General features: G+C 35.9%; 1 protein-coding gene across 6 annotated transcripts in view; it reads right to left on the bottom strand.

The window, feature by feature from the left end:
- Positions 1-12,779, bottom strand: part of lilli (AF4/FMR2 family member lilliputian) — a 313,418-nt gene that overhangs the window by 48,092 nt on the left and 252,547 nt on the right. The window lies entirely within an intron of this gene.

The raw sequence follows: 12,779 nt of genomic DNA, 5'->3' as shown, positions 1-12,779 counted from the left end.
TATGAGTTACGTTTGTTCTCTCTCACGGGTTAATAATGGACAAAGTTTTACAGCCGTCATTGTTTGAACGAAAAATCAAATAGCCAGAAGAAGAGGTATAACGATAAATTTCAACAGCATAAAAAAAAATGTCTCCCGCCGTCGAGCCGGGAAGCGTCTTACTTTCGGGCGCCATCATTTTATCCGGTATCTATTCGAAAAATATTTTCCAATTTAATTCCAATATTAGGCTCCTTGAAATATAAACTTTGTCGCTAACGTGATAAAATCCACATTCATTCGCTTGTATAATTGCGACACGCCCTTTCGGAGCTGCGGTAACTGAATTGATAGTCAAAAGTCAATTTTAGGATGAAGACAATAGAGTGGAAATTGTTTGTCTGAGCTTTACAAAGTTGAGTCGTTTCAGAGCTTAAGTACACAGGATAGAGAACGGAGAGCCTTCACGCCAAGTCGAATCGTTTTTCATATTGGAAACGTTGAGATTTGAACAAAGGGAAGCGATACGAGATTGTTTCCTGAATTTTATTGGTAATTGAAAATTTCTTAGGTGTTCCACTTTTTTTTTAATAAGGTGCTTGCTGCAATACTTTTTTTCGGTTATAATGAAAAAGTATATCCACGAAAACACTTAAAAAAGACAGAACCAGTTAAAATAAATGAATTGATGAAGATAATTCGCAAACGACACCAATTTTATTGAAAGACAGTAGGCAGATTCTTTTTTTTCCTTAGACGGGTGGACTTACTAACGGCGTATTTGGTTTTAAATGGTTATCAGTTCCCGTAAATGCCACCCACCCTTCAAACCATTACTGCTTGGCCGTAGAAATAGGCGGGGCGGTGCTATCTACCCATGCGTGCTCACAAGACCTATCACAAGTAAAATACCCATTGTTGTTCTAAATTATAATAACCCTTCTACTCATATCTATTCATAAAATATTTATAACTACTGATACCATGCACCCCACGCATTTTTTACAATAAAATCATTTTTTCTTACACTATTTTTTTATTCAAATTTATTTATTTATTTATGCATAAAGCACAAAACAAAAGTTGTACACAGGCGGACTTAAAGCCATGGGGCATTTTCTTTCAGTCGACCATAGGGTGGTGCCGAGATAATGCATGATAATTATTAAAATTTATTTTCTATTTTTTAGTAATATTTTTTTTAAATCTATTATGTATTTTTATTTTTTTAGTTAAATTTTAATTTTTTCAATTTTTTGTTTTTTTCAATTATTATTTTTAATATTGATTTGTCATCGGTCCTTAATAAGTATACCAAATTTCGAGTTAATCCGACGTTTTGAAGGGGGTCAAAATCATGTTCAAAGATTCCGTTACATACTAACATACATACGTCTGAACCTAATAAAAGCGTAGGTACTAAAAAAAGTTTTATTTTCCATAGTGGAACGTTCGTATTTCGAAGCTGACATATCGACATTGCATAATCGATGGGTGTACTCTGTACCGATGGGCTGGTCCTTGGTCGAGGAAGTGTGTGTGCTCGGGGGCGGAGGGGGGTTGAGCACACGCGGTGCATTTTAATGGAACCGTACACGACCTCCGGTTACGCCCGGCGCTGTTTGCACTCGATTGTTTTCGCAACCACGTCCGATCATGTATTTGACAGGGTCGTTTGCATTAAGGATCCTGTTTATATATATACCCATATATAAAATTGAATTTATTTATTTTGTAGATATAAGATGAGAATGGTACCACTGGGGACACAACTCAGCTTACTCAACTTTTCCTGATGAAAATCGGACAACAAATTAGATTGTTGTTTTTCAAGAAACAGATTGGTAAGTTGCAGGACAGAACAAAAAAAAAATAAAAAATATATTTTGTATTAGCTCGATATGAAAAACGTATAAGAATTTTGCGATAAATTTTGAGAAACAACCGAATTTTAATGATTCAATAGCATCTATAGGTTTATGGTCTAATATTGTGTGGATTGATTCCGGCATTTATTTTCTGCCATGAAATGTTCCTGCATTCTCACTCCCTTTTTGGGTCTTCCATACCTGATTATCTCAATTGGGTATAAAAAACCAAGCTGATGTGTCAAAACGAGTTCAGGTTACATACATACAGGTTATATACATAAGGTAAAGTTACATTTAAGTTTGGCATCTAATACATATCACAATTTTTATTTAGGTCAAATAAGAATCGCATATTGGATAGTAACAACAGTAAAAATATTAATACCCAAGAAAAGCTTTTGTATTAAAAATAATTCAAAGAATTCCTTTTGCTCAATATTTCATTGGGGAGTCAACTGTCCCATCGGCGACCCTAATTAACCTTAGAGACTAATCATATTCCGTTGTAATTGTGCTTTAGCCTCGATCCAGCCATCGTTATGCAGCGGTCCACCAAACAATAGTTATATAACAAGCATTTTATCACGACCTAACCCGGCCGTAAACACGTACGACGCCTAATGGACGGTGCGCGATAGTTCCTCTGCCCCTAGTCTCATATCCTTTGTTCTGGAATGTATTACTTCGAATGAAACACCCTTTGTAGGACCAGCGGCATGATTAAAATATATTTCCGCGCCAACTTTTTCTTTTCTTTCAACATTCGTTACTAATACTTACTGCTAAATAAGCTTTGAAAAACAACTCTTCAAATTTATTCAAAACGACAGCGTCATAGACGTCGACTGTGCAACATTTCAACATGTTATTCGTAAAGATTGATTTTAAAATATTTAATTTAATAATCTAAGCACAAAATCAAAACTTAAAACCGATCGAGTTTACAAGTTTTTACGATTAACAGTAAATTTATCGATACAGATATTGAGATAAAAGACGAGATCTCTGCATAAATTTACACATTAAAAGCTTATTACCAAATCTATAATATATTATTTATTTAATTTCAATATAAAAATATATACACAAAAAATAAATATTCTCGCGGTTGCAACAGAACATTCTAGAATTGAACATAAAAAAATATAATAATTAAAAACTAAAAGAATACTTAACAAGCCGTTTCTAGGCGACATGGGAAATCATTAATCAAACACGCACGAGCACTCCCATTGATAGAATACCGTCGCAAATAAATCTCAATACCTGCTTTTATGAAATGACATAATATATTCGTGCACCAAGAATGAGTGTACTTACGCTAGCGAGTAGCGTAGTACAACTCGGGATGGGGGTATCCCGGGCCCAGGGGTATGGGGCGCCTCCATGCGAGAGCCCGCGCGTCCGCGTCGGCGCTCCGGGTCGATAGATGGCGTTTCGTGATTAAACTCGCATAACGTCCGAGATTTATTTGCTTTTCAATTGAAAATGATTTTTTATGGAATGCACGAGAAATATTTTATTTTTTTAGCTTTCCGTTCTCTCCTGTCTTTCGATTTCATTTTTATTTTTAACGTTTTTATTGTGTATTCGCTATGCAAAACTTTAGTAATTCAATACCACGATTCATTTTTATATAACCACGAACTTAACACTGACATAACTAACAATCTTAATAGACTTTTATTTCTTATCATTCATATAATTACTTAAAGCCAGATGCTATCTCACGATCACAAGACATGCAACTATTTATCAGACTATTCGGATATTTGACCGGCCACCTCAGCAACTAGTGGTGAAAAATCGTTTTTATATCTAAGATTTTGAGAATTTCGTCTCCAAGGATGGCCTAACTTCAAAACCGGTGGCGACTTTTAAAAATCGTGAGTTGTAAATATGCTTATCGCTTGAAAAAACCTAACCCCAAAACTGGTATAGCATCCAAAGAATTCTCTGTCAATCAAGCTTATTACCGAATTATTGATAGGCTATATGATTTGATGTGGAAGTTACGAGTTGTACCCGTTGCACCCGTTGAGGAGAGTTGCACCCGCTTTCCCTAGTAATTATAAAAGCCAGGGGAACCAATGCGAATCGGTGCAAGAAATAAGTGCACGGGGCGGATATGGATCTACTGCAACCGTTCCTTAACTACTCAATACCTCGATACGTTCTCCGACTTGCTTACTATTCCGAACTAGATGCACTAATAATAGAAAAGTCTTTGTTGAGATCGAAAACGATTCAAGTGTACTAAAATACTATTCAAGATCGTTAATTCACGCGAATACTCGTGTTAATTTCAATTATTATTAAGAACTAGCCGTACTCGCCCATTTCGCTGCGCATTTAAAATTAACATTATTATTTATTGACATTATAATTAGGGAGTCCAACACTCATATAAATATTAACCTATCCATTAAGTATTTTCTACATGGATACCAAGTTTTAAGTCAATTAGATCCATGGTTCAGTAGTTATAACGGAACATCCGTAAAAACCACTGTAGACTTATATATTAGTATAGATGACTAAGTGTTTAAAATTAAATTAAATGTTACCTATTGTACAATCGCATTTGCATTATGCAGCTAAAACCTATAATTGACCAGCACGTGACCAACGCTGACAAAAATAATCAATAATTAGTTTACGACTACGCATCAAATTTTCATTTGAAAACAAACACACACACAAATACACACAAACACACACACACACACGCACACATACTTTTATCAAACAAAGGAAACCGAAACATTTCCACCGAGCCACAGGTGCTTTTATTAAGACAAAGCGAAACGATTGAAAATTATAAACTTAATCTCGGGCGCCGGCTAAGCACCTCGATACGGCGAGCTGGCGGATAACTTACATCATAAAACTTGGATGTGGTTTGCTAACTTAGCCGGCGGACAGGTAGGTATGACGCGAATGCATAAGATATTGATTTTAGGTAAGACTGTCGCGACACGTGGTAAAGAATGTCACTAAACAATTGAAAAATACTAGTCATTTTTTTAAACGACTATCGCGCCACCTGCTTTCCGTGAATTGTATAACTAAAAACTCTTTCTGAAGTATCAAAGAGTACTTTGCCAAGTTGCAACCAAATCGGAGTATCAACTGAATTCAATAGGTGTCTGGTATTTATCAAGGTAAGAGAATAGGATGTCTTGACATAGGTCACTCTAGAAGTCTTACTATATACACTACTACAGTTTACTGGCAAATCTATAATGCGTTTCGATAAAATGGAGCAGCCGCTACATTATAAAATCCAGATATTGATTCCATGTCCCGAGGCGTGTTTTTTTAATTTTTTTATTCCACAGTTGGGTGAACGAGCTCACAGCCCACCTGGTGTTAAGTGTTTACCGGAGCCCATAGACGTCTAGAACATAAATGCCGTCACCCACCTTGAGATATGAGTTCTAAGATCTCAGTATAGTTACAACGGCTGCGCCTCCCTTCAAACCGAAATGCAATACTGCTTTACAGCAGAAATAGGCAGTGCAGTTAATCACAATTTTGCGCGTTTGATTTTTATTACACGATGTTAGCGTTTAGCGGAAATCATTTTATATAAACTGATCTATTCATTATTATTCACTATACAAAAAGTTACTGTTTCAAAGACGGTACTGGTTGGGGATAGGGCGCCTTTTAAGCCCACTCGGACTGTTTCTGCTGTAAAGCAGTAATGCTTTCGATTTGTAGGGTACTTTAAAACGGAGTCTCAGAACTCTTGTCTCGAGATGAGTGGCGCTGTGAGTTCGTCTACACATCTAAGCAGCTGAAAAATAAACTGCAGCCAACAAGCACATTATCCGATATGGGATTATAGTATTTTCGTAGACATAATTATAATTATTTTTACGGTTTAATCCGACATATGTTATTGTGTTTGTATTATATCAGACTTTTTAAATATTTTGCGTAAACTTACTCTCATAGAGACGCCTAATATTCGTGATCATTTAAATATTTTGCCAACTACCGTCTAATTGTCTGTACAATGCGATTGATTACCTGATGCACTTTACCTAGTGAATTTTAATTGGCAGAGCAACGTGATCTTTAGCTCGGAGATCAAATAATAGTTACGTTAGTGAACCAATCGAATACACGATTACCGATAAAATTAATTAATTACCCGACAACAGCATCGAATAGTTCGCACAAGTTAGCTGAACTTTAGTATCGGTTATATCGAGATTAGGTACCGAAATTTATTGAAAACTGTTTGAACTGACGCAAGTTTCTGTCGGATGCTTGTTAACGAAGCGGTTCTCGTTATTCTACAAGATTGTTTTAATTGTTTTCAAACCTATCGATAACACGCGAGGCCGTGTGGTCTCCTAATGATGCATTGAAAATTTGAAAAAAGCTACTAAGGAGACCAGTTGCAGCGAAAATTATTTTTATTAAATTCGAATTGTAGCTATACTTGAGACCTTAGAACTTATATCTCAAGGTGGGTGGCACGTTTACGTTGTAGATATCTATGGGCCCCAGTAACCACTTAACACCAGGTGGGCCGTGAGCTCGTCCACCCATCTAAGCAATAAAAAATAATCATTGAATGAGACTAAACTAATCTATGAAATGGGATTAATATAGGTCAAAATACAGTAAATCCAAGTTAAAATGTACTTTAAACGTTTCTCTCTAAAACAAACGTTCACATTAACAAGACTCCGCTCTAATCACATAATGGCCATTTCGTTGTATCGCGTTCTCAAAAATCACGTACACCAATAGTAGCCACTAAAAATATCCACCTGTGCGAAGACCTAAACGCTGATATATTTACAGACGCTTTAACCAAGACCGTAACTCACTCATAGGGGAGGGAGGGGGGAGTTCGGGATACGGAAGGGGGACAGAAACACTTTTACGATTGAAGCTGTCGTAAAAGTTGGAAAACAATTCCTGTATAATCAATGAATCTTGCAGGACGGGAGAAAGGCGCCGAAATGTGTAAACGCGTACGTGACCGCTCCCGTATGGAGTTTTTATTGAAGCTATTAGTTAAGCTCTCTCTCTCTCGCTCTATGAAAAATATTACCGTATTTAATGATTATGTTTTTATCTGTTTATATCCTGCACAAACATAAAGATTGCTCAAAATACACTCGGCGGTTTGTGGGGGTAACGCTGCAGATGCATCTGTACGGCAACGGCTGCTTTCATAATTACAATGTACACATTTATAATAAATCCATTAAGTAGTTCTTTTTTTTAAGAGCTCACGAAAATTTTTCAATTCTGAAATCGCCAATGACTTTTTTAGTAAACGATGCATACACAAAGAGAACGTTCTCGAAGCCGTAACATACTTCCTCAACATTCACGCATAGTAAAATTAATTGGTATTGAAGACAGTTTTTATTTAGTTCTAGTTCTTGTCTGATCAATACATAAATAATTTCTATTTTAATTTAACAGTTTAATGTATGTATGTATGTGGTCCGTGAGCTCATCATTTAGTTATAAATCTGTTGACAGCTTTTTGTAATGCTAGCTTTAGATATAGATGGCAAACCTTATCAGACAAGCACGATCACACCTACATACGTATGTGCCTACAACGTTTCTGCGGACTAAAGCGCAAAGAAAAGCGGAAAACTACTCACAAAACCCGCGCTCTGTAGCACATGAGGCCATTGAACTCGCGCGTCATCTGTTTTTAATTGGATTACATTGCGGGTATTGTTCAATGGTTTAGTAAAACTATTGTACACTCGATAATCGTACTTAATCACTGACGCCTCATGGTTCACGTTTAATTCGTGTATTGCATTTTCTCTTTTCTTTTATTATTGTTATTTTTTCTTATAACACTTTAAAAATATATATATATAAATGTTTCTAAAGTTTTTTAATGACGACACTTAAACTCGTCAATAGCTACAAAAGCAAAAAAAATTATAGTCGGTTGACAACCAGAACACAAATAGGATACTGTTACTGGATACTGAACTATTTTGCCTATTTGAATATTGATTTGTCTTACTGCTGTGAATATATGAATCTGTTATGGTCTCAGATATACCTACTTATATAATAGATGAAGTACGATGTTTTTACGTTGCGGTTTAAGGAATTATAGGCACTGCAAACCGTCTTTGTTTTAGCGATAGATCTTATTATTTATTTCTTGTCCTTGTAGGCAGACGAGCATACGGCCCGCCTGAAGGTGAGTGGTTAACGTCACCCATGGACTTCAGCAACGCCAGAGGTAGAGCCAAGTCGCTGCCTACTATTAAGTGCTCTCCACAAGCCTCACTTGAAGAAGCTTGTGTCATAGTACTCGGGAAACATCGTAGAGGGGAGCTCATTCTAAGGCCGGATGGTAAGTAGCAAAGAATATCTCTGAAAACGCACTGCGGATGATAGCACTAGTTCTAGGTAGTATGGATAAACTCTACGCTGATGGCGGGTAATGCGATGGTAAGATCCTTTCAAAACATCCGGTACCCCATGAATATACTGGTCTATCAACATATTTAATAACGACCTCGAGAAAGCTTTCAAAACAACAATCCTTCAACGTTACAACAGTACGGTTTTGTTTAGAGCTAACGAATAGTACAAAGGGGTTTTTGAAAGCATTTTTTAGTGTACTCTAAACCAGCCGAGATTAACTAAATAATCAATCAATTAGTCAAGTCAATCGGCATCCGAGCATTTGATGCCTGCACGATTTTCGAATATAGTTTCCGTAAGAGTTTCTTAAACTATTGGACATAATGTAGCAAGCTTTGTTATATTAAAGACTACCTAAATACTATCAGATTGAATTTCGGCTCTCGTCTATGCCGCTGTAAGCCAAACATAGATGAAGGTCAAACACTAATTAACTGAATGCGAATTGATTTAGCGTTTAATCAGAGCTTAATTAGTTAGACAACGGAGATTTTCAGTGAACGATCAAGTATGTTCTATTTAAAGAATACGAGGCAAAAACATTTACGAAATCGCATCCAAAGGTTTTTGTGAGTGAAGTGAATATCTCAAGCTCGGAATTCTGGACAGGTTGGTGCCATCCGGCTATGGAATGAGCTCCCCTCCACGGTGTTTCCCGAGCGCTATGACATATCCTTCTTTAAAAGAGGCTTGTGGAGAGTATTAAGCGGCAGGCAGCGGCTTGGCTCTGCCCCTGGCATTGCTGAAGTCCATGGGCGACGGTAACCACTCACCATCAGGTGGGCCGTATGCTCGTCTGCCTACAAGGGCAAAAAAAAAAAACTAATGAGTTAGCCGCTTTACATAAATATTTAAAAAAAACTCAATAGGACTATTTCTGAAAGCAATGGCGATCGTTCCAGATACTATAATTTGTGAAAATCAAGGTTACAAAATCACCCGTATCGAAAATCATAAAGTACTAGTTTTTGCCCGCGACTCCGTCCGCGTGGAATACTTACTTTGGTATAACGCTAAATTTTACCCCCCACTTCATTTACGTAGAAAGTGAAAAATTTTTGAAACATTCTTTATTGGTGCTCCATTTGTATCGGTCTCGTGATGTTATATATATATATATAGCCTATAGCCTTCCTCAATAAATGGGCTATCTCTAACACTGAAAGAATTTTTCAAATCGGACCAGTAGTTCCTGAGATTAGCGCGTTCAAACAAACAAACTCGTCAGCTTTATAATATTAAGTATAGATTAGAGGCAACTAAACTAATATAATGACAATGATAAACCCTAAAGATTAAACCGTAAAAGTAGATTTAAGTATGTTTACGATTTGCAAAAAGCGAAGTACATCTGTTCTAGAAGAAAATCTGTTTTACTTGATGTAGGGAAAGTTATCATAGTCCGCTTGTGATCCTGCCTGTTTCTGGCGTGAAGTTCGAAGCGTTCAATATAATTGAGAATTCGATTCTATGTTTCAAAATGAGTAGCGGCATTCATGTTGCAATCGTCAGCGCATCTGGAGCAGTGACAGTGCTTGCACAGCGCGCTATGTAAATAAAACAAGAAAAGGATTTCATAGGCGTCTGCCTGCTGCTTTTGCTTAATTTATTTGTTATTTCTTATCTTCTTATTTAAGTCTTATCCTTTAGGCCACAATGACTTGCCAAAATAACAAGTATTTTATATATCTTCGCATTTTTTATTTATTTTCCTTTTATTTCCTAGTGGTTTTATATTGCGATATTTTTTTTAAATCTCTGATCGACCCAGCGGTACATAAATACCAGTTATTTATACAATGTTAAATACCTAATAAGTACGAATTATATCAGTTATTTAAAACAACATTTAAATATAACTAAGCAAACCAAGACAATTATAATCTAAGAAGTTTAAGATAAAAGCGCTTCCGACGAATATAATTCGTATAGACACAAATTGAAATGGGGAGTGAGAGTGCAGACAGTTTGAAAAAAATATCCTGAAGCCAGACGATGAAAGGTTCTGTTGCAGACATATCGATTACATTCCCATATCCACTGACCTAACAGAGAATGAAAGAAAAAAAAAAAAAACAAAATGTGTGCAATTCACACGTGGTAGAAGTGAAACCTTCCAAAATTAAAATACAATTATCCTAAACGTCTTAAGTATATGTAAAATTTTGTCATTAGTAAATAATTGTAAGGTAGCGCCCTCTGTGAATTGATATTTTAATTTCACGTATAGTCCTAAATTAAAATTCACTACAAGAGCTTTCATACACACGTTAGTATTAAAAAATCTCACAGATGGCGCTGTATTAAATAGTATGTATATTTCTGTCTCATTCTTTGCTGGCTTCATCCTACACATTTTTGTATTTGTGTCTCTTACCTGTCGTTTTTTCCGTTGCATCCGGTTTGAAATCACAACGATTCTAAAGAAGTTTTCACTTCAAAACACAAAAAAACGCCCAATTGAAGTTTGAACGAATTAATTTAGGTTTAATTAATTATAATTTATTTATAAATAAGATAATAATAAGTTTTGTTTTTTTTGACGTCATATTATGTTTGTTAATTACATAATATCTCTTACAAAACATTTTCCGCGCATGCCCCTATCACGCACGCTTCTAGTATGGACGTAAGAACGTATTACAAAAACAAAACAAAAAAAAATTATTACTGAAACATTAACACCGACTAAATCCGGTGCGAGCCGGTTATTTAAAGTTCAATCATAATATTGAGCGTTATAAGAACGGAACTACGCAAACAAACTATTTTTATATCACGATTTTTTTTTGTTTGTTTGTGTGTGTGCACGATACCGTGCGAGTCAACGTGCAATGCCAGTTAAGTTTTTGTTTTTTTTGTTTTTCATTTACATCGTCGCGCCGTTCGCAATTTATTTATTCGTGTTGTGCCGACAGGTGGCCGATTCGTGCCCGCGATACGTGTAAACTGGCTCTTAATAATTTCATTCCACATTTCGTTCAAATGTGCGCTCAAACTTAAATCGCACTTCTAAAATATTCAACGTCCATACTTATTTAGCTTTTCGAATTTTAAATTTGTAAACGAAATGTACATTTTCGTGTAGCTTCATAGAGAAATACGTTGAATTATGCCGTTCTTTTTTTATATTTTGTCGTTTACGCGATTTTTTTTATTTTTATAAATTTTGCAGGGTTTCAATAAATACGTCGGACGGTTCTCCAGTGTTAAATTCGAATAATTCAGTTTTCAATAGCACGGCAAAAAGCCAATTAGCGAGTTCTCCAGAAATAAAATGATTTCTTTAGTCGCAATGCCTTAAAGTAGAGTAAGTTCATAGCGGCGCGACCCGGGCTTAATAAAAATATTTACGAATGCGAACACGAACTACTTACTGGTGGTAGAACCTCTTGTGAATTGTCCTTGTGAATGTCCTTAATTAATCCAATTACCATTCAAATACTTGTACTGTTTTGGAGCAGAACTTAATAATTATATATTAGAAGAACTTTGGTCCTGTGACTTCTGTGTATTACTACTATTACTGTATTGGGTTATCTACGAAGACAGAAGTTAATACGGCCTGATAGTGGTTGGTTAAAACGTGGATAATCTTTTCGGATATTTTTTTATAGGTTACGAGGTTATTGTTCCTAAATTGTTCCCAAATTATCGATATTAGTTTGACCTTAAAATTATTTATAAATGTAAAATGTTATCTTGTTTCAAAACAACTTCATTCACAAAACACTTCGTCCAAGGACCCGCTAAGTTTCTTTGCAAGACCGCTCCTAATTACGTCCTTAAGGAATGCTGTTTGAACAATTGTTTGGCAGTTCCGGGACGACGATTAATTTCTTCTCGAAACTATAAAACGCATCACAAGCTGTGTAACCCTTACGTGGGTGCTAATCACAAATGCTTAGTTGGGTACTCAGGAATGCTATGACATAATCAAATCAGTTCTTCTAGTCCGACTGTGCTATCTCATTCGCAAAGCCATTAAGCGTGGGCCACATCCGAACCTAATTGTCGGATGCGACCTCCAGTCCTAATTCGTAGTATTAACATTGAACTTCTGAACTTAACTCTTAATAGCAGGTGAGGCAGAAGTTCACATCGTCCAGCCGGTATGAGTGTAAGAGGAATGTCAATCTTGTGCCTTTAGCGATTATGGTCAAATTTTAGTTTCTTGCACTAGGTTGCTTCGCGAGAGAAATAATTGCGTCACATTAAGTGGTCGTATTGACGATGCTTTTCAGTCAACGTTTAACGTAGGACTCAACGATTGTAATCTTATGTATTTTTTACTGTTTTAAAGAAACATTACGTTATCGGTTATTATACGCAAAAATAATCTAAAATTATTTTGCATAATAATGTTAGATTATCTACAGTTAGAATACACTAAAATCATAACTATCAATGCTGTAAATAAAGAAATCACATGAACCAGTATCATTAAAACTCAAGTAAGAAATAAGACAATTTACCTGTTTCTCTAATTTG

The sequence above is a fragment of the Bombyx mandarina genome, chromosome A1, assembly GCF_030267445.1.
Source record: "Bombyx mandarina strain Sakado chromosome A1, ASM3026744v2".
NCBI lineage: Eukaryota > Metazoa > Arthropoda > Insecta > Lepidoptera > Bombycidae > Bombyx > Bombyx mandarina.
Note: the sequence above shows the minus strand (reverse complement) of the source record. Positions and strands in the feature narration are given on the sequence as shown.